This window comes from Aedes aegypti, chromosome 3, assembly GCF_002204515.2.
Source record: "Aedes aegypti strain LVP_AGWG chromosome 3, AaegL5.0 Primary Assembly, whole genome shotgun sequence".
NCBI classification, from domain to species: domain Eukaryota; kingdom Metazoa; phylum Arthropoda; class Insecta; order Diptera; family Culicidae; genus Aedes; species Aedes aegypti.
Window position 1 is genome coordinate 245,330,088 of NC_035109.1, and position 24,252 is coordinate 245,354,339.

Below are 24,252 nucleotides of genomic sequence, written 5' to 3' on the forward strand. Positions count from 1 at the left end.
TGATGAAAAATCTGATGCTTTAAAAATCATTCAGTCAGCTCAGCATTAAGGGCGAAGTAGGCCGTCATTGAAATATGTACGCGTTGTTGATAATTCATCTCAAGATTTCGAATAAAAGAAAATCAGTTGGTTTGGCACTGACAGAGCTGAAAAAGTATCAGCATACTTTATGTATGTTGGTGCGTTCAGTGATATTTTTTCAAGTCAATATAAACTATCAAGAATAAGTTTTATCACTTTGAAATTGCACACTGCAAGTGATCATTGCTGCCAAAACGAATGACGGGCTACTTCGCCTTAACCACATTTTATGACCTTCAGAGAGTACGATGATTCCCGGACAAGTAATTCTTTAGTTTCAATGATTAGAAATAAAAATTCAAGGAAATATCGCGGAATATGGTGTTTCGTTTTGAGACCGAAAAATCACAAATATTCGTTTACAAGCTGAAAATGCTTCAATGTCTGCAATGCTGATTTGAATTTGACCAACTGGTAATAATAGTTGCAAAATTTCTTACTGTAACGTTGAAAAGTTTGAATTTATATTTAACAAACAGCACAGGCGAAGAGTGATTGAATGCTATCACGCTAATTTATGTGCATCTTAATATAGCTTCGATGAAATTTCGAACAAACAATGTAAACTGAAGTTTTAATCTATATCAGAATATTGTAATCTCGTTTAACCAATCATATTTAAAATGCAAAATCCTCGCTAATTATTATTTGAGACCTATGGTTCTTTCCCTCACAAGCGTATTTCAGAAAACTTTTGGAAAATTTCATCCGGTACAACAGATTCCCTTTGCCTAGTTTTCAAAGAACAACATTGTATTATTTTCAAATATTCTTACTCGAAATTTGTTGCCTTCACTTTACTTACCCAAAAAAACATTACCTTTCAGTTAATAAACCCCCCCCTAGTTCCAAATCCTGGTTGCGCTACTGAATAGTACATATTTTTCGAAACCGCACACTGAGAACAGCGTTGCGGTTGAAAATACTATATCAGAGGGTTGAATTAAATACACAACGCCACTTAAATACAAACGCATTTATTTCGAACGGTTTGTGTTTTCAATTTTACCTTGACACCATTCCGATATATCATGGTTAAAAACTTGCAGCAGGCCAGAATCGAACCGAAGATCTGGCGATTGTCAAGCGCGAACGCTTACCGCTCGGCTAGCGATGCAGTTGGATTGAGATGGAACAAAACGCAAATAAAAAGCGTCCATCATAGCTCAATCTTGGTTGGAATAGTAAATTTAAAAACTTGTTCATGGTTTTCATTACTGCAATGCTTGTTTCAGTGCATTATATGATTTGAAAGATTCATTTTTTTTTCAATAAATCCGGAATAATTAGCGAAATTTTTGGAAATAAACTCTAATATGTAAACTACTACTGAGTGGGGCCCAGATAGCCGTAGCGGTAAACGCGCAGCTATCCAGTATGACCAAGCTGAGGGTCGTGGGTTCGAATCCCACCGGTCGAGGATCTTTCCGGGTTGGAAATTTTCTCGACTTCCCAGGGCATAGAGTATCTTCGTATCTGCCACACGATATACACATGCAAAAATGGTCATTGGCATAGTAAGCTCTCAGTTAATAACTGTGGAAGTGCTCATAAGAACACTAAGCTGAGAAGCAGGCTCTGTCTCAGTGGGGACGTAACGCCAGAAATAAGAAGAAGAAGATGTAAAACTACTAGAAAAAATATTGAAACATTCAGAATGTTTTTTTTTACTATACGAGAAACAAGAAGATCAAGAAAGATCTAAAAACGATTTGGATAAACAAGTAGAGTACCATCCTTTTGCTTCAGTTATTAACGATTTTCCAACATGACTTTTTCAACTATAACGAAAGCTGTCTCAACTAAGATCAAGAGTCGGATGAATTTTATATATCTGCAGGTCAAATAATAGGACTTAATTATTAATTTTGAAAATTACTCTGTTGATCACATTGCAGACCAGGTTGCGTTTAAGTGCCTTGAAACCGAAAATGGTTCGAACAGGAACCAGAAAAACAATATATAACCTAAAATGGACCAGAAGAAAAGAGAATCAGGCCAGACATTGTTTTTTGTTATTCTTCATTACGACATTACGACAGTGTTACGAGCAGTATGTATTTTTGAATATTTTTTTTTTTCTAGGAAATTCGTGAGAATTCAGGTATTTTTTCAAAGATTCAAAGATAATTCGGAAGATTAAGCTATCATTGCCTGCGGAATTCTTCTAATAATTTGTCTAAGGAATTTCTCCAAAGAGAAAATTTGAACAAGGATAACTATAGAAATTACTCAGGAATTTCTCCAAAAATTCTTTTAGATATATTTCAAGGAAAGCCTAAGTCATCTATTCTTGTATCAGGTGATTCTTCTATCGAATTCTTTAGTAACGACTGAAGAATTCGGTTAAAGGATTAGTGAAAAAAAATGTCTGGAGGAACTCCTAGTATAGTCTTTGGAAAAAAAAAACAATTCGGGGTGATACATGAGGAAATAACTGATGGTGAATCGTTGAGAATATGTATCAAAATTTGAAGTTTGTCTTCAAATTAAAAAAATATAAGTGTGCGTGCTTATATTTTTTACTAGTTTTAATTTTTTTTTACATGAAATTATATAAAAAATTGTAGTTTTTAGGAATATTTTATATATTTTCATGTAAAAAAAAAATTCAGAGTTTAATATTTTTACTGAAAAGTTTAAGCTTCATTCCATGAAAAAGATTGGAAATCGGTTGAAATTTATTCCGCTACAGTGTGTGCCGATGAAAAATGACCGATTTATTATTTTCAAAAAACTATATCTTAAAAAATAAAAATTATACATCGCTGAAAATTTGACATTTAATGTAAAATTTACTGAACTTTCAAGAAAAAATGAGAACAGCAATAGCCCCTTTGGTCCCGAGGCCTTGAAAACACGAAAAAACGGAAATTATTGTTTTTTTTGTGTTCAAAAACAAATTTTTGTGAAATTTTATATTTTTTTTGAAAAGTCAAAATCTTTAGCTTTGATTTCGTCCAAGAAAATTGAAAATTGGTTAAGCGGTTCAAAAGTTATGATATTTAAAAAAATAAAAATTATGCGATATCGTGATTTTTCTGGTTACCCTATTTCGGAAAAGGTCACTCTAATCAAAAATTACAAAAACACGTGTATCCTTATTTCGAATAAGGAACAAAATAGCAATTTTTCACGGAATTCGGTGACCCACTAGATCGGTTTTTCATGTAATGGCTAAATTTTTAAATTGCATGGTAAAGTATATTAGAAAGAAAGTTTTGCGACTAACTACGGTGTGGTGTTGGAAATATATATGTATGAGACGGGGGATATATATGTATGAGACGGGGGATAGATGGTTATGCTTTTAAGGTAGTGCTTTTTTACACTTTTAAACTACTTTAACAATAGACTTACGGCAATGTAGCTGATTTATATAAGCAATGATATAATGCTCCGTTACTTTGTTGCTCCAGATATTGCTACTTGTATACCTTTTTTGAATTGTTCCAAAGCTTTTTTTTTTGAGATATTTTATAAGGAACTTTTACAAGGACTTTTGAGAGAAATTTCTCCATGAGACCAAAAACCACGATATAATCCCATATAAAACATGTTTCGAAACTCCATTGAGATTTTTGAAGTTTCTCTTCTGGAATCTTTCAAAGATTTGACCAGGATTTTTACATACAACCAGGAGTTCCATTTCTGTGAATATTATGCCTTGATTTCCTTAGGGATTTATTTAAAAAAACTCTGTAGCAATGCTAATGTAATCCACTGGTCTGGTATTTTTCCTGCAAAAGTTTAGGATAACCACAAAAAAAAATTCAAATGGTATCGAAAATGATCCTTTCGTGAGAAATTACAATGGTTTTACAATGTCTCTGATGTCCAGTGCTGGGACTCGTAATAGTAGTAGGCTTGAATTTCGATAAAATCACGTGGCTCTTCCCAGTACAGCCGTTCAAAAACGTGAATCTCATCAAGTAGCCTTTGTTGGGTTATGAATTTTCTTGTTCATTAGTGTCATTGAAGGCTCTAAATGCGGGAAATGCAGCGGGAATTGGAACATTTTTCTACAGTAATTTTGGGTTGCCCTCAGCAATGGGTGTTTTGCTATTTTCAAGGCTGTTTGCCTACAGCAGCGATTGGCGTAAGTTTCACTGGCTTCGCTGACTGTTATTTGCTTTGCTTGGCAACTGTAGAATGATTTTTTCCCAGTCCTGCTGATGTCGTTTTTGTTACGCAATCTTTTTATTGAGCCTTACTAAGCACTGTGCACCTGAAAATAAAAGTAATCGCCTATCTCGTTGGTGGGAAATTTCTTGCCAGAAATACTCAAGAAAAACATTTCCTTTAAGGCGAAGTAGGCCGTAAATTAAATTTGTGCGCGTCGTTGATGATTGTTGCTAATTCATCTCACGATTTTGAATCAAAGAAAATCAGTTGGTTTTGCACTGACACAACTGAAAAAAGTATCAGCATATTTTATGCATGTTAACGCGTACAGTGATACTTTTTCAAGCCAATATCAACTATCAAGACCGAGTTTTATCACTTTGAAATTGCAAGCAGCAAAGTCATCATTGCTGCTAAAACGAATGACGGGCTACTTAGATTTAATCGCAGTACGCAGTTGAAAAAAATGTCATTTTAAATAGAGCTCCTCTCGATAATTTTTAACTTTTCTTAGCTGAACTGGTGAAGATGTGTCCAAAATAGTCAAAATTGCTATCAATATTTTAATTGGAATTTAACATTATTTTGTCAATGGGAGAAATATTATCATGCTCTAGAAATGGGTTAAGAGCCAGTTCGCGAGAGCCGCAACCTCTTCTTGTATCGATGTTCACCGATCAGGCTGAAATTTTCAGGGATTGTTCATCTATATATAAAAAAAAATGCAAAAAAAGAATAGAAACCTCAGCCAGCGCAGTTGCTGACTAGTGTAGTGTATTATTCCTATACCTGAAAAACAATGCGCTCTCGGGCTAGGCATTGGATATATATAAAAAGCGTTGTATTTGGATGGGCATCTAATTCTTCCGAAAGAGGTGCACTTTGCGAAAAAGGACCACGTGATTATTGAGCTGAAATCGAATTCAGGTTAACTTCTGCGTTCATGAGTCCTCTCATGGCGTAGTGGTAACGCGCCCCAACTAGAGATCGGGGAGTCGTGAGTTCGATTCTCACTGAGAAGACGTGTAACTTTTTCGCAAATCTTCACATCAATTTGTCCATCTAATCCAATTACAAATTATATGTAATGTTTAGCTTTTCGGTAGTTGTTAAACTTCCACTCGGCTGGTTAGCCGTAAACCACGATTCATAATTAAAAACATGTAACACTATCATCCTGATTTGGTAAAACAAATCTAAGATTTTATTAACATTTTGTTAACAACATATTACATTTCATTTGCCGTAGCAGTTTAGACCTAATAATCTATAGTTTTTCAATATTTTTTCATTACTATTCAAAATGGAACACATTTGGCAGAAGTACACTTTTCATAAGTATAAGTTAAATCCGTATATATTGGTGTCGGAAAATACACAAAATCATAAGAATTACTGTTACGTATAATGTTTTTTTTTGTCAAAATACCTAATTCTCGTGAGAAAATGCAATTTTACTCTTTCGTGAAATTTGTAAACATCAAGGCCAGTAAAAGTCAAAATTCTATTCAAGATATAAACAGTACAATGTCTCATAACAGCCATATGTGCAGTCAGTCTAAACTAAGCTCAACTCAATTATTTTTACAAAATGATCTCTAGCAAACATACCATCATATAAGGTACACAGATATGTGGCCCTCCCAATCGCACCCATCAAAACATTACCCAAATTAATAAAATGTGGTAGTTGATTCCCAACCAAACAGCGTGAGAAGAAACAACGCTTACTACCGACCGAAAACATTGGTGCAATGCCTTATTGTTATCCACATAATCACTTTTGCAAGGAAATGACATTTCTTTCAGATATGGCAGCGACAACACGGTATGATATAATCGGAGGCCTTCACGCACTGCTCATACCGTCCGAATTTTTTTAATTTTTTAATATTTCGTTTTTTGACCTAGTTCGGTTGACAAAATATAAACCGATCTGACAAAAAAATAATTTAACAAAAAAAAACAGGTTTTTCTCGATATGGAACATTTTTTTCAAACCCAAATACCATGTTCATTTTTAAGTAAACATGCCAAATTTCATACACATCCGTGCATTTTTACTATAGCTATAGCAGTTTACTTGGTTTTGTATATATTTTTTATATTAAATCATTAGTGGTTATTTTGTACCACTTCCCCCTAATATAAAAATCTGAAATTTTGCGAAATAACTTCTTTTGTATAGGAAAACAACTCCTGTAAATTTCAGCTCGATCGAAGAACATCAATACAACCTCTCTATGCCAGAGGGTTGCGGTACTCGCAAAATAGCTCAAGTTCAAACACTACCCCGAAAAAATTTTTTTTTTAGAAATTTTTTGAAACGGCATACCGTCAAGCTACCATTCACCGTGCATTTAAGAAAAATTTGCACTTCAATAAATTGTATAACTTTGCCAAATAATTTGATGCGTGCTAGAGTACCACTACGTAGCGTGCAATTATATAATAATTCAGGAAAAAATATAAAACTAGTGTTGGATAACAAAAATACTCTAAAAATATGTTTGAAAATGTAATGTTAAGGTCGCCTCGTACCGTGTTATGTCACCATTTACCGTGCACACTAGTGCACCATGCACCGTGCATATAGTTTTCGTCATGATTTAATTTTGTATCTTGAAGAAACGTTGGTAATGGAGCAACTATGTTGCTAGTAGTGTGCGCACTCATTTTTAAGAATATTAAAATCTTCATTTATAATAAAAACCATAAAACGTTTAAAAATTTACTAAATAAATAATTTTTCATTAAAATCGTTATAGGAGGTTTGACTGTATTGTACAAACCATTTCATATTCACTCAAACACTCAAAATGAAGTTTTTTAATCACGACATAACAATAAATCTAATATTACCGAATAATTTCAAGCTTTTTACAGTAATGCACGGTAATGGGAACCATACATATTGAAAAGGGTCCATTTACCGTGCATTTGGGTTTTGACTGAAACACAATGAAAAATTATAAATTGCATAAAATTTCATTGCTCATACGACGAAATACATCTAACTAGTGGTATCCACAATGTAAACTTGTTGAAATTTTGAAAAATTTCATACTCTAACGTTAAAATGAAAAATGGTAATTTTTGGCGTTTCTACTAAGAGTGTTGAAAAATCTCATTATCAAACAGAATTCACATGATTTTGACTACATAAACTAGGTTATTCAAAATGCTTTGTGACAAAAACTACCTCATTCTATTAGTTTTATCTTATTTTGCTGACAAAAGAATAATTTGTGAAAATTGTATGAATATTTTGTAGGAATTTGTATATGTGCACGGTGAATGGAGCCCGCACGGTGACTGGTGACTTAACGGTATCTGGATTACACCTCAAATGAAAGCCCATGAGTTGCCCTACAAACGTACAGATTTTTGACCTAGTTCGGTTGGTAAGAAAAAAATCGATTTGAAAATCACTAAAATTTTTATGAAAAAGTAATTTTTTTAGATTTGAAGTACTTTTAAAATCCAAATACCATGCCAATCTGAAAACTGTAATCATGCCAAATTTCAACACAATCCGTGCACGTTTACTATAGTTATATCAGTTTTTGTGATTTTGCATGTTTAGTGACATGAAATCATTGGGGGTCATTTTGTCCCACTTCCTCCTAATATAAAAATCTAAAATTTTGCAAAACATCTTCCTTTATATAGAAGAACAATCCCTGAACATTTCGGCTCGATCGGAGAACATCAATAAATACAACTGCCCTTGGAAAGGGGGTTGCGGTTCTCGCAAACTGGCTCTTAAACATCACTAGTTTGTCTAATAAAATAATTCGAAACAAGCAACAATTGGTTTGTTATTAAAAATTCCAAAATAGCATTTAAAAATAAGTGTTTCGACGAAAAAATAGCAACAAAAAAAGGATTGTAAAAATCGAAAACCGGCATTGAAGAACTAAACATTTTGAAAGAAATAAATGAAAATAAGTCAAAAATAGAACCTTGAATATTATAAATACTAAATAGCAAGCAATTTTTTACAGTTTGAACTGGCTTTGTTTACAGTTAAAGTTTCAATTGACTACTTTTTGATGTTTAGTGACGTATTTTTTTTATTGTGATGTCCTTCGATTCAATTTCTTTGCTTGTTCAGTGCTGATTATTATTTTTTTTTTTTGCTTGGAATATACGGTAATTTACGGCTTCGGCACCATTCGACTATTATCGGCAACCTAATTTCAAACGCCAAATACACAATATTTTTCTATCAAAACACACCAATGAAATCATTCAGATGACTTCCCGCTGACACGATTTCCGAATGAACAAACACGCCTCAAAATGCGGCTGATTTGCCGAAGAGATTTGCCTTATAGGAAAGCTGCCGAAAAGAATGAGGCTGCCAACAATGGGTAATTTTACGAAGCTGGTCAAACGACAGAAGACCTGGAACTAACGTTTACCTTTTCAATCATCGTCATCAGTTTCCACGATAATGATGGTTGATGACTGTGCGCATTTCTAGCTTGGCTTTTTGTACAGGCGAAAACTTAAACGGAGAGTAATTATCAAAATATTTTTGATCACTTAAGAGCCTTTTTTGTGAAATATGGGTAACAAAGAGGTAGCTGATACAATAACTAGATGTAACGTTGCAGCAACGAACATCTTTGGATCCCTTTTTTGTCATTTTCTCCTTGTCCTCGTTTGGTAAGATGAGGCGTTGTTAAAATTACGTCGGATTTTATCAAAACAAAATCTCAGGTCTGACGCCGTTGTGGCGATCAACTGTTCAGAAACGTCTTGTAAAATGGCTTATTCTGTGTACGAAGGTACGTTGCTGCCATCTGGGAAAAGTTTGCTCGATGCGTGAAGCGAACATTTTACCCGTCGAAGTATAGGAAATGAAATTTCAAATGGTTATATAAAATTAACTACAATAGTTATTCAAAATCATTTCAGCATATGTTGATAGATTTTTGATGGGCTACATTATAGGCATACTATTTTGATATTTTTTTCTCAATATGCTGCTGATTCTATAGCTTATCAAAAGTCAAACCCCGTACACTCAACAGAACTTAATTGAAATAAGTTTTTAATTTTTTAGAAGCATTTTTGAATTCGTATGCTTTGTCATGTAAAAAAATGGGAGCTTCACGCATAGGGTTAACTGTGGTAACTACCTTCGTAGACGTGAATGAGCCATTTTACGAAGTTGGTCAAATGACAGGAGACCTGGGAGAATTCAATCATCGACATCAGTTTTGCGATGATGATGGTTGATGACCGTGCGCATTTATAGCGAAGCGTTTCATCCTGGCGAAAACATAAATGGAGAACAATTATTAAAATATTTCTGATCACAAAGGTGTCTTTTTATGTGCAATATGAACAAAGAGGTAGCTGACTAGGTGTAATGTCACGCCGACGCCAATTGATACATCGGCAACGCGCCATACGCCGGTCAACGTCACGCCGCCGGTTTTACATTTTAACGTTGATAAATATTTTAGCTCAAAATATTTAATAATATGAAAATAAATACCTCAACAAATATTTAGGTGTTGCACTAGGATGAAAAAAAAAATCGTTCATAATATTTCAAGGGATTTTTTTTTTTTTTTTTTGAGGCACTCTGTGCTCGTGGCCACTACTGTGCCGGAATCAGTTGATCAGTAGCTTCTTAACCGATACAGATCTATTTTTAACTTATCTATATTTACATCTACTTTCACTCTCTCCTACTCTTTTACTCTCACACCGAGCAGGTAGGAGAGAGCTCTGCTGTTAGTGAGGCTAGCTGCCTGCGAAGAGGGTCAGTTTGTCTCAGTCACCATCTGATACTGACGGAGGATGGATGTGCTCCCCAAAGCACGGTCCTCCGAGAGGCGTCTTCTGGTGGCTGGACGGATTTTTTGTGGAGGGGCTGGGAATCAAACCCATGACCTTCCGCTTATGAAGCGAAAGCGTAACCTCAAGGCTACAGACCCCCCTTTTTCAAGGGATTTCTCCAAGAAGTTGTCCCGGAAATCATCCAGTGGATCCTTCAGAAATTCTTCTCTTCTACGGATCCCATCGAGGATCATTTCAGAGATTATTTTAAGGATACCTTTTGGAATGTGAATTCATTAAGAAATAATTCTTGGGATTCCTCCAGGATTTCATTTTCAAAGATTTAGTCTTTCTAGCATTCTTCGTGGAATTTCATTTGCGTTTCTGGCTACCAAGATTTCCTTCATTTTCCTTGAGGAGTTTTTTTTTTTAAATTGCACAACGTATTCTTGTAGAGTTCTGTTTGATCCTTCGACCTTGACGCTTGCTGCTGCGGGGGCGAGCGACGAGGGCAGGATCAAACATGTCGCGCGTCGGTCTAGTAAGTGAAAAAGTGGCGTGATCGGTAAGTTCGGTTAGAGTAAGTGAAAAAGTGCCGCGATCGGTTAGTTCTTTTTGATCCTTCGACCTTAACGCTTGCTCCTGGGCAGTGCGTCAAGAAAACCCGAGCAGCCGTCAGTTTTTTTCGGGTCGCGCGCCCATTTTTTATGAGTACTTTTATATAGCCGAGCAAACGAGTGAAGCTGAAAGTGGATTGTGGCTGCTCAGTCAAGGATAACGGATCAATTGGTGAGCTCGTTTCATGCTACTATTTCTAATCTATAGAATATGTATGACTGCACATTTAATCGTTACAATGGTGGGACGTATATATGATTTTTCAACAAACTAAATATGAATGGTTCGTCACTGTGAGTGTCGACACAAACTCTGATTCATTAATTATTTATGTTTAACATTTTTTTATTTTTAGAACACCTCATTTTTACTTTTATTTTTGTAATTAAAAAAAAACTTTGAAGGGTTCGACACTAAAAGCGAAAGGTTCACTTTATTCAACAAATTTTGGATGGTTCGCCGCTGTAAGTGTCGAATGATGTTCCAACCATTCGAGTTTTTTGTTTCTTTTCAAATAAGTAAAATATAATAACACATGCTTTCGTCCTGACAGCTGTAGGAATGTTACATTTAGGTATTTGTTCAACAAACTTTGAATGGTTCGTCACTCCAAGTGTCGGCATAATTTTCCTCTACATAGAAATTGTTCATATCAAATTAAAATATTATATTTACATATAAGCATGTATATATCTCACAAATTATTATTTATCATGGTCTAATCGCTTATCAAAGTGAATCCTGTGACCCAACGATCCTTCCCATTAACAAACATCCCTCCCAGTAACCTTTGTGGAGATGCAGAGGCAAACACGGTCTCCAAATAGCAAAGGTTACACACTTACATTCCTTCCCCCAATCCCACATGACTGCAAGGACGTGGCCGGCGCCGTTATTGACCCTGTATAAATAGTTTATTTATTTATTTATTTATTTCGTCAATCATTTGTAGACTACATAGTTACATAGTTTCTTATATTCTAAGATTTCCTAGTGAGTTAAAATATGATTTCAATTTGGTCCGGGGCTGGGAGGGAGAAACCGATACGAAATTTCTGTACGTCATAGTGAGCCGAGATTCTGCTGTCACGAACTGTCACTGTGAGCCCAGATCTTAAACAACGGACAAACATGGAAAAAGCGCGTAATTGATCGAAACATATTTTTGCATTTCATCCAATGTGACAAAAAATCGATTGATAAGCTAATCATGCCTATTCAAAAGTAATGTCACGATAGCACCTTTTATTCTGATTGAATATAAAGTATTCAAATACGCATAATTTTACTTTTTCTAATAAAAACGAAAATAAAATGCATAGAAAACTTTGGCCCTTTTTTCATGTTTGTCCGAAAAGTTCGAAGGTACACAACAAAAGAAAACTAGCGATTTTCATCAAGTCTGCCTTGATTGTCGTTGGCAAGCTGGAGTTTTCTTGCAGTTCGAAAAAAAAATGTGTCATATTTCGTGTGTAGTATCGGTGCCTCCCTCCCAGGTCCGGGGCATACTTAGATCAATCATTTCACAGTGCTCATTGTAAACAGACATCATTTGATTTAGAGGACTAAATTTGGCGTAGTTTGTACGATAACGATCTAGAGTAAACAAATTTCTGTGACGCAATTGTCGATTAGGAGCATAAAAGTTTAATTTGGATAATAGCTTTGTTGAGTCAATACGTTGTGAAACGATATCGTTAACAAATGTGACCATGGCATATTCTCGTCGCTGTTTTAATGTCTGAATGTTTATCAACATGATGTTGATGACCACGGTCAAAGCCATCACAACCATCCACACAGAAAAAAATATTTAATTTTCAATGTGATGTAAACTGAAGTCTACTGTAAAAATAAATCAAATTCGTGTGTTGTTACAGCATCATGTAAATTTAAATGAATATACATTCAGTTTTCAACTATAAATGGTTGAATATTACATGATCGTATAAATTTAAAGTAAATTCGATTGAAAAATAATTGATTGGTCGTTGAAATTTAGGTTTATTTTGATGCTCCAAATATGTGCATGAAAATAAACTTAAATTTACAACATATTTTTAGCTGTGCACCTTTATCAGGGCTTTGGACCTGTAGCTCTGGTTCTCAAAAGTTTCAATAAATGTTTCATCATATAGTTTTAAAACAATGTAAACAATATTTTACCTATGTGAAATGGATTCTACCCCATTACCCCGAATACCATTATCCCGAATGCCACTAACCCGAATTCCATTACCCCGAATTCCAAATCGCCGAATGACCTATAACCCCGAATGCTATCACCACGAATTCAAATATCATGGGGAAATGTCATCAATGTCATCATGCCAAGGTTATTGCAAATTCGGGGAAATAGCATTCGGGGTGATGGAATTCGGGGTAATGGTACATTCGGGGTAATGGCATTCGGGATGATGTCATTCGGTAAAAGCTTAGTAATATTGGAAAATAATTTTGATGCTGTGATGTCGCAGATTTTGATAACTCAGCTTGTTATCATTTTGGTCGCTTTAAGGCTAAGTAGCCCGTCATTCGTTTTGGCAACAATGATGACTTTTCAGCTTGAATTTCAAAGTGATAAAACTCGGTCTGGATAGTTTATATCGACTTGAAAAATTAACACTGTACGCACTAACATGCATAAAGTATGCTGATACTTTTTCAGCTGTGTCAGTGCAAAACCAACTGATTTTCTTTGATTCGAAATCGTGAGATGAATTAGCAACAATCATCAACGACGCGTACAAGTTTTAATGACGGCCTACTTCGCCTTAACGGTTAAAGCTAAGTATGCTGTTTCGTTCAAGAAAAGAAAATAAATTCCTTAACTGAATGGGTTAAGATATTTCCTTCAGAGGTCCCCATTTGAAGTGACATTTGTTCACAACTACGTACTGTAATCAAAGAAATGTGGTTTTCTTGATCATTCCTGGGAAGAAATTTTCCACGCATCGAGATAGGCGATTACTTTTTTTGTCAATAGTAAACCAGCCCTAAAATTTCAAAACAATGCTCTCAAGAAACCAAATTGAAAACGATTTTGCCATCAGTGGCAGTGCTGTTAAATGTCATGGACATTACGTGACTTTGAATATCTTCCATCCCCGTGGAAAAAGTAATTGGAAAACGATTTTCCTGGTGATCATTTCTCATCATCATTGCTTGGAAAAACGTCATAAGCATTTAAATTTTTTCGAAATTTTGACATTTGACAGCTTGAAAGAAATTTGTAAACTTTTCCAGCATTCATTAGGGACAAATTGAGAACTCACTGAGGATTAGCATTGAAATGAGCCTGCATCATAATGAAGACTTTATTTTTTATCAGTATTTATATATGTAGTTTTACAACATATAATTATATAAAATTGCTACATTCATTAAAAATAAAATAAGGCCAGAACAAATTTGAAATTTTACCCCTTCAAGTTTTTCAAAAAGTCCGAAGGGGGAAATAAAAAAAATGATTTATTTTTAGTATAGTTGAACCTCCATAAGTCGATGTTCCATGACTCGATATCGACTCATAGAACCATACTAAAACAAACTTTCATGGTTACTATGATGGTCCCCTCAAACAACATACCAAGGCATTTATTTCCATGAGTCGATGGTCCCTTTTGTTATCGACTCATGGAGGTATGACTGTATTGGTTTTCACTATTTTGCTTGTTCAGCTAGTTTTGTATTTTGTCCTTAGTATATCACGTGAGCTTATATGTGTTATGTGTTTATAAGTCCTAAATTTGTTTGTTAATGTCAATAGGTTTGGGATTTTTCTTGAACGTTTTTCTTTTAGAATAATGTTTACACCATTTTTACTGTAACGTCGTAGCCTTAGAGAATATAATATTTTAGTGATTACCATTTCTATAAACCATCAAAGAACATCTTGTCAAATCAATACATCAATTGGTTCTTATAATTTATTTGAATACATGTTTTTTAGGAGATTCTTCTTCTTCTTCTGGATGCATAAATATTAAAAACGTCATCATCCACAAGCTGCGTATCGAATGTGTTACTATACCTTGCCTTCATTGTGTTGTGTGGACGTTTTCGTCCAGTTTTCGTTAAAGAATATCTATGGGGAAAACTGCTAAAGAATATTTATGGGGAAAATTACTCCATAAATATAAAACAGAATGTGGAATAAGTACCATCAAAACTGCTTTTCAGGACACATTATCGCACATTCGCTAAGGTGTGCTAAGAACATGGCACAAGTGGGCGTAGAAGGGCAATATATCTCACAATGCCAATTTCCATCAATTTTATTCAAAAATCAATGAAATAATTTTACATTCAGGAGGATATAACATACATGTTATATCAGATGAAAACACTGTTAGTTTAGTTTCTAGTTCTTAGTGCAACATTTTCGCAGTGTTTATGTTGATTTTATCAATTTAGTATTTTCTCTCACCAAAACCAAAGATTGTGGGTAAAAACCTGGAGATTTTTGTTATGAAAATTCTAATTGTGAAAAATGTTATATGTACGATTAGTTTTATGGAAAATAAAATAATGATAATACTTTAAAACATTTTGATTGGCGGGTATATTTTGTAAAAACATGGTTTTGCAGCATATAAGGAAAAAAAGTAAATTTACTTGAATTCCCATTTTATTATTTATTGTCCCCCCTCTCGACACATTTTGATGGAAAGTGACAAAAGAAAATTTTAAGATTTGTTCCGGCCAATAGAAAACACAAAAATAAAACATGTTATCGAATACAATAAAAATAATTTTATATCAAATAAAGATACCAACTTGCTGCTGAAAACAAGAATGGTTTCCGACATGCTTTCTTCATTATGCTAAACTTTGCTCGAATAATCTATACAGCTTTGCAAGCAATTATGATAAAAGGTTGTAAATTTCTTGTGTTCCTGGAAAATAAAATACCGACAATATCTGAAGCTGTGATTATAAATTGTAGGGTACCGTAAAACGGGGTAACATTGATAATGCGGGTAACTTTGATAGTGCGTAACCCACCGCATACCAAACGAAATATCATAATTTATGTTAATCAGTTAAGCAAAACGAATGCAAAACTAAAGAATATTAGTATGACACTTCATGTAAGAGCGGTTTTCATTTGAATCAAGAACATTTTAGGCTTTTTATACGAATTTAAAAAATTGACACAATTTTAGCATTCTCAAAACGCTTACAAACAATCTGTTCTACGATCACTATTTGATGAATTTTTGAATAGTTGGCCACTTATCTGTGATAGCCTAGTTATCATAGAACTTGAATACGGTCTCAAATCTCTTAGCGAAAAGCATATTCACAAACTGGGACCATTTTTGTAATCTAAGTCAGCAATTTCCATATAACGTTAAACGCCTAGAGGTATGCAATGCCCTACAAATGTTCGTTATTCATTCAATTTTGTTCGTTTCAGACTCCATTATCAAAGTTACCCCAAAACAGAAAACCAACTTTCGATTATATGAAAAATTATATATCCATTCATAATGAATCTTTTGCCAATTTATCGACTGTAATCGATAGCTAGGATGCCAGTACTTGTTTTAAAAATATAAATTGTAAATCTTTGAAACAGCATGCAAAAATATTAAAGTTTTCTTCGAAAAAACTATCAAAGTTACCCCGTTTTACGGTACTATGTTTCCCACATAGTTCAAATAAATTAAATTTCCAACTTTTTTGTTATTGTATTTGTACGCATACGGTTTTATAATTCATATTTTCGTAAATCGTAAATTGCCTTTTTTTAGTGCTAATTTTAATGTTTGTAGGATTTTCGATTGATTTTTTATTGCAACTAAGTATCAATTTACAGGCAAGAAATATATTTATAGGGCTTTGATGTTATAGCAGCAAATATCATCTTCTATTCTCTTGATTGGTCTTAAATGATATTTAACTTATCTGTGTCCTGTAATTAGTCCTGGATATGTACACAGGTCATTTTTAGACAGGGCGAGAAGTCTTTGTGTATTTTATTTATTGGGTTTTATAAACTTTTTAGATTGACGGGTTTCAGCGGTTTTATTCAAATTGATTTAATGGTTTTAATGGAGCATGGTTAGATTCCACAGAAAGGCTCTGATCTTAGTAAATGTTCAGATTATCCAGCTCTTGCCAGCTCAACTGCTTTTTCATTTACTTCTGATGCCCGGTCACCCAATAACGAACTGTAGTACACGGGAAAACCATTTTACCTAATTTTTGAGTTGACTTTACCCAAAATTAAGTATATCGATTATTCACTCAACCCAAAATCTCTCGGTACTCTCTCTCTTCCCCACCAATGTTTTCAAAAATAGAGAGAGCTGCACCTACCCAATGGGGGTAGTTTGGCCCAATAAGCCAAATTTGGGTAAAATGCATTATTCTCAAGCTTGGGTTGAATGAACTCAATTTTGCGTTGAATCAAACCAAATTTAAGTAAATTTTGCTTATGGCTTTAAAATTTGAGTTATTGGGCTCAACTACGGTTTTGCGTTGAAACAACTCAAATTTGGGTAGATCTGCGTTGCCGTGTAGGTATTGCTCATTGCATGTTTTCAAATTTGTTCAAGAGCGAAAGAGAGAGAATTTTGCCGTGAAATGCCTAATTATTGACTAAAAATTGTTGAAGCAAGAGAATAGGGGAAGGGGTGGTAAAATGGACACCTTAAGGATATCATCTTGATCCCGATAGAAAAGCAAGGAATTTGTATAGCAGCGACGCGAATTCAGATTAAAATAGTTAAAATTTGAAATATTTTTATCGCTTGTTAAAAACGATGTAAATGTTCATTTTACCTGCACTATGTAGGTAAAATGAACAGCTATTGGTGATAAAATGAACATTTTTGAAAATTTCATTGGATTCCCGAAAACATATTTATTAATGATTGTAACCCATTCAAAAAGAAATCTAAAGGTATCCGATTTGGCATCATATAATAATGATATTCATCTCACTCAAAAACCTTAAGACCTCCGAGCTAAAACTTACGTCAGTTCTAATTTTCAAACGTGGTTTTAAAATCTTAGTTTTGGTTGATATTTTTATTTCAATTGACCTCCGTATTAGCCCGAACACTCCGATATTTGATGTAAATCGTCGGTACGTGATAGAAAATCATTGAAATTTGTTTTTTCTCGGTTTATTTTATCACCCCTGTTCATTTTTCCACCACTTCCTCTACATTCCCAAACCAACTTTGAAGTACATGTGTATGATTTTAAAGCAGCGAGCACTGCTTGACTTATATTATTGGACTGCTTGTGTTTTCTTTTAAACAAATAGAAGCACATTCTAGTATATCCCCCACATCCCACACAGAGCGATCCAGCTCTACTACATTGTACATACGATCATGCTTATAGGGTTAATTCAAACCAATTTCTTATCTTAAAAAAACTTGCTTAGAAACATCTTGCGGTTAATAAATTATGGTTTTGAAATTTAATTTACCGATGAAATAATCTCCCTTAGCAATACAGCACATACATACCTACCTGAGCTAGATTGGCATGCATGTGCGAAGGAGACATAAAGACTTTTTTCCGCGTTGATGCGTATGGTCCATGCAACATGATATTTTCTTGCGCTGCAACATTCGTTCGATTGTATTTTGTATCATCGCATGGTGAGTAATAAACTCGTAGAATCTCTATGCAAATGTTTATGAGGGTAGCTGGGATAATATGCACTTTTTTCCCAGCTCAAAACTTAAATCGTATAGACGTTAACTTTTTCAAATTTATTGAAGCTTTTGGCACGAATTAGTGGCTGTTCAATATTTCATCACCTGTTCTTTATAGCTGCATGATCACTACTTTTGTCTATAAATGCCATGATCACTTATCAAGTCTGTAAATTTGCTAAATAAAATTCGTTTTCTCACTTTGCACCCTTTTTATAATCAGAGCCTACTCTGTTGATCTCGGATCAGGATGCAGGAGAAAGTCATCAACCTCATGAATAAACTTAAAGTTTCTGGTTTGAATGTATCGGTTTATCTGGTGGATTATGCTTAATCGATTTTCTTGGCTTTCGGCAGCATTGAGCGTATAATCCTAAAATTCCACACAAATTCCAATTCGAATACCGAGCCGAACAGTTTGTTTTCAGCACATCTCTAACAAAAATCCTGGATTTTTTTAACGATCTAAAACGTCAAGTTCCTCAGCCAGGACGGTGCTCTTCGAGATTTGCGAACTTTTTATTTTCTGATTTGTTCATTTCATTTATTTAGTTAACATCTACACAGATAACACTGAATCAACAATTTCACGCCACAATACTCGGTTCGTGGCCGCATCTCTCCATCCTCGGTTCTGCCCCACGCTCGCCAAATCGATACGCACTTGATCCGCCCACCTAGCTCGCTGCGCTCCACGCCTTCTTGTACCAACCGGATCTGAAGCGAATACCATCTTTGCAGGGTTGCTGTCCGGCATTCTTGCAACATGCCCTGCCCATCGAATCCTTCCAGCTTTGGCCACCTTCTGGATACTGGGTTCGCCGTAGAGTTGGGCGAGCTCGTGGTTCATCCTTCGCCGCCACACACCGTTCTCCTGCACACCGCCGAAGATCGTCCTAAGCACCCGACGTTCGAAGACTCCAAGTGCTTGCAAGTCCTCCTCGAGCATCGTCCACGTTTCATGCCCGTAGAGGACTACCGGCCTTATGAGCGTTTTGTACATGGTACATTTGGTGCGGGCGTGAATCTTTTTTGACCGCAGTTTCTTCTGGAGGCCATAGTAGGCCCGACTTCCACTGATGATGCGCCTCCGTATTTCACGGCTAACGTTATTGTCAGCCGTCAGCAAGGATCCAAGGTAGACGAACTCGTCGACCACCTCGAACGTATCCCCGTCTATCGTAACACTGCTACCTAGGCGAGCCCTGTCGCGCTCGGCCCCACCAGCTAGCATGTACTTTGTCTTGGCCGCATTCACCACCAGTCCAACTTTTGCTGCCTCGCGTTTCAGGCGGGTGTACAGGTCTGCCACCTTTTCAAATGTTCGGCCGACGATGTCCATATCATCCGCGAAGCAAACAAATTGACTGGATCTCGTAAAAATCGTACCCCGGCTGTTAAGCCCGGCTCTCCGCATAACACCTTCTAGCGCAATATTGAACAACAGGCACGAAAGTCCATCACCTTGTCGTTTTGCACAATTTTGCACACCTTCCATCGTCGCTCTTATCAGTCTCGTGAGCTTCCCGGGAAAGCTGTTCTCGTCCATGATTTTCCATAGCTCTACGCGGTCGATACTGTCGTATGCCGCCTTGAAATCGATGAAAAGGTGATGCGTTGGGACCTGGTATTCACGACATTTTTGGAGGATTTGCCGTACAGTAAAGATCTGGTCCGTTGTCGATCGGCCGTCAACGAAGCCGGCTTGATAACTTCCCACGAACTCGTTTACTACAGGTGACAGACGACGGAAGATGATCTGGGATAATACTTTGTAGGCCGCATTTAGAATGGTGATCGCTCGAAAGTTCTCACAATCTAACTTGTCGCCTTTCTTGTAGATAGGGCAGATTACCCCTTCCTTCCACTCCTCCGATAGCTGTTCTGTTTCCCAGATTGTGCCTATCAGCCGGTGCAGACAAATGGCCAGCCTTTCCGGACCCATCTTTATGAGTTCAGCTCCGATACCATCCTTACCAGCAGCTTTATTGTTCTTGAGCTGGTGAATGGCATCCTTAACCTCCCTCAAAGTGGGGGCTGGTTGGTTTCCATCTTCCGCAGTACTGACGAAGGCATTTCCTCCGTTGTCACGTCCTTCATTGCCTGTGCTCTCAGCACCATTCAGGTGCTCGTCGAAGTGCTGCTTCCACCTTTCGATCACCTCACGCTCGTCCGTCAGAATGCTCCCATCCTTATCCCTGCACATTTCGGCTCGCGGCACGAAGCCGTTGCGGGATGCGTTGAGCTTCTGATAGAACCTACGCGTTTCCTGAGACCGGCACAGCTGTTCCATCTCCTCGCACTCCGTCTCCTCCAGGCGGCGTTTTTTCTCCCGAAAGAGGCGGGTCTGCTGTTTCTGATTTGTATCTTTGTCTAATTTTTATAATTTCTACTAGCGATAAATCAGACCAAAAACGTTTAGATTTTTACCTCGCGAACACAATTTTTAGAGTGAGACAATGATTTCAATCTACTTTAGACATTTATATTTTAAGTTGCTATTTATGAAAATTTCCAAACATGGTTTATTTCAAATAATATGATATCTAGTACAGCTTCTTCTGCATTTATTATTATGACTCAAAGACCCCCTTCGCCTTTTTGTGGACTAGAATTCAGAATTCTCTCCGCTTGTGTACCAGGTTTACAGACTAGATTGTTCTCTACTTTTTCCTAATTTTATTTTCGGGCTGGAATTCAAGATTCGCTGTGCTAACAAACCGTGCTCACGGTCTAGAATTTAAATCTTTACATGTTTCTAAGTGATTTATTATTTTGAAATTTCCAGCGGTTACAACTCAAAATTACAATTATCGTAGCCTTTTTTTGCCAGCGTTTGGTGTTTGGATCTTGGAATGAGGATCTTGAGAAGTATTTTTTTCGACGGTAGCTTCCAAACACTTCGCAGCCGATATTCCAATGTAAAATAATCTCGTTAGTCAATGTAATAGTGCTAAATAAAATATGTCTTCGGGCTTCGGTGGTAAAATACAAGTGACAGATTCATTCTTGTAGTAAAATAAGCCTCCTCTGTTGATTTCAGATCATTTGTACACAGTCTTTATGTTGAACACTAATTTACTTATTTTCTCAGCCTGGTGCGTATCACCCCAGACACCCCGAATAAAAAGAGAACATCGAAATAATACATCAGCATGGTTACTATAAAGTACGAGCGATGTTTCTACTAACCACATTCTTACTGCTGAGTAATATTTTGTGTAGTTTGTATTTGACAGACGGCAGATGTAACGCAATGCGAATATTATTGTACAGAGCAGATTATTTTCCAAACAGAAGCCTAAGATAGAAGGCACATTTGTAAATATATCTCCCGAACTAACCTAGAGTAAACAATAAACATACAGAATCAATGGTTCAGCTTGAACGATTAACAAAATCATACAAGTTAAATATCTCCTTGCAAATGATTAAAACAACATAACGGCTTCAAAGTACAGCAAATAAAACAAAACTCGGCTTCGCATATCCTTTGCTCACATCAAACATGTCATCGAATGCCGTCGTGTTGAGTTCAGAGCCTCGTAGCTTGTCCATAAATTCTTTTTGTTCTCATGACTTTCTACTGTGCGCCGTGTGTCTTGGTGCTTGTCTCGCTCTTCTTCTACGAAGTCAGATTGCAAACAGTAGCGCTTACAGTAAAAGTCAAAAGTTTAAGTAGCATGCACAGGCTCATAGTTCGGTTGTATGGGATGTTCGAAACTAAACTGAATGGTTAGAGATGTACAACTAACCATCATATGTACCGTAGTAGGTAATGTCAGTTTTTGCCTGACGGCTGATCGTTTCGCTTGCTGTTGGGTGATACATATCGCATATATTGTTGTTGTTGCTGCTGTCGTCGTCATTGTCGCGGTACCCGTAATTTATTCAATTTTCTGCGGTTGTGAGAAATCAAATTCGAACCCCTTAGTTTGCGAATGCCGTAGCCGCGGGTAGAACGATAAACAGACAAAACAATTCAATCGAGTGAAAAATATATTAGCCCCCCATTCAAAACGGTGCGCAAAGAGTGCTGATTTTGTGGGTCAAAGTAAACCGTGTGTGCAGTCTGTTACTTTGGTGAAGAAGTGTCAGTCTCTCAGTTTTATTTGGACTGGTTGCTGAGCAACATTATTGTTCGTGCGTATTTGGTGTCATTTACGACCTTGTCTACCGGAATGTGTTGTCACTGTTTTCTTCGGCTCATATTCGCAAATCGAAATGATTCGCAGTGCGTGCTGAATGTGTGAATTACCGTGAATGTTGTTTCTCCACATTTGTGGAGTGTGATGTCACAGTGATGAGGTGAAGTGTTCACACTACCGAGAAAAGAAAGTGTGCAGTGAGAAGAGCGAAAAGGGAAATATATGTAAGAAAGTCACCGTACTGCAGTAACGGAGCGTTCAACAACAACAACCACCATCGATTGCGGCATATCATAGTGAATGTGCAATTAGGCATTGAAAATCCCATTTGAGCCGAAGCCAATTGATAAACAAACCAACTCAATACACACGTGACTTAAAGCCGTCTGGGTAAAGTATCAAAGCAAGCTATGATTCATGCACACTTTCAGCCTACTAGATGTGGGGTACCAGAGTGGATTGTTTTCTTTCACGTGAATGATTAGTAGACGCGAGTAGGATTACATACCGTGCCGTAGAATGGAGTGAAGTTGATCAATCAATGAATTTATACGATAAGGTACCTTATATGGAAAAATGGAAAAGTCTGGAATTTCAAACCTAGCAGTCTTATGTACATTATATGAACACGGAAAGCTCAAATGACTTATAGCTTGTACACTCACCCTACTGTTATGGATAGCACATAGATATAGATCAGAGTTGGATTGAACGGAGAATATCTCAACAAATAGAGTTGCAATTACACAGAACATATTGTACCTACTATCGTATACGTGATCCAAAATCTATACAGGAAGAAAATCATACCACAGTTATGAATCAAAGATAAGACGATTCCAGAAGAAACGCCAAAACGTATAATTTCACTAACAAACCATTCGTTTACCACGCAGATAAATTGCTGTTATAGTGTTCTGATCCATATTATGAATCGATTTGATCCACAATAAGGATCCACCTCTTCCACTGAGCTTATACATGGGCACAGAAAAAGTCCGTTCTCGTATCCGTGAACAGCAGTCGTGAACTCGTCAACAAGCAAAAATATACCGTGAACTAGATCATGTTTATGTGAACGTGTTGTCTAGTTCCGAGAACGTTCATGTAAACATGATGGTAGTTCATGGTGTATTTTTGACAGTTCACGTTTTCCAGAACTCTTATTTAAGCGTGGGATGGACAAAATTTTGAAATTTTTATAGAAATCGACACTTTTTTTTCAAACAACCTCGAAATCTGCGGTATTATCCCGAAAACAACAATATTCTGCAGTGCCTGAGAGGTAATTTTGTTTTGGGTAGTGTCACCATAATTTTGAATCATACAGTCTGCTTTCCCTTACTCCATATTCAGTTTCTCTATATCGAGTTTGAGAACAAAATAAATTGCTAGAGTAAATGCATAAAAATACTCCGATGCTAAGGCCAATTGTCGACTAAAATAATTGATAAATGAGAAATCGAATTTAGTACTATACCATTCAATTCCACTAGAGTTTGTATCCTTTGACAGATTCGCGTATTTCGACCTCAACTGTAAGGCCGTTCACAGTTTCGTGTACCGGAATAGAAGTCGAGTCTAGTACACGATACTGAAGACGGCCTTACAGTTGAAGTCGAAATTCGCGTATCCTGTCAAATGATACCAGATCTAGTGGAATTAAATAGTATAGTACTAAATTCGGTTTCTAATTTACTTATAGGTATTCCACTAAACAGCTTGAAGGTTTATTATAAAATAATTGTTTTTACTAAAATTTTGATCGTTTTCCTATTAAAGAAATAAAACGAAACCTT

The 24,252-nt window shown here is 36.1% G+C and overlaps 1 protein-coding gene across 11 annotated transcripts in view; it reads left to right on the forward strand.

The window, feature by feature from the left end:
* LOC5566589 (probable phospholipid-transporting ATPase IA) overlaps positions 1-24,252 on the forward strand; it is a 328,884-nt gene that overhangs the window by 142,625 nt on the left and 162,007 nt on the right. The window contains exon 1 of one of the 11 annotated variants that reach the window (XM_021853387.1): positions 22,071-22,843. The exons of the other annotated variants lie outside the window; for them this stretch is intronic. The gene's annotated coding sequence lies outside the window, so the exon portion shown is untranslated. Of the gene's footprint in view, positions 1-22,070; positions 22,844-24,252 lie in introns of those variants that run through there. 11 annotated transcript variants of the gene reach the window in all.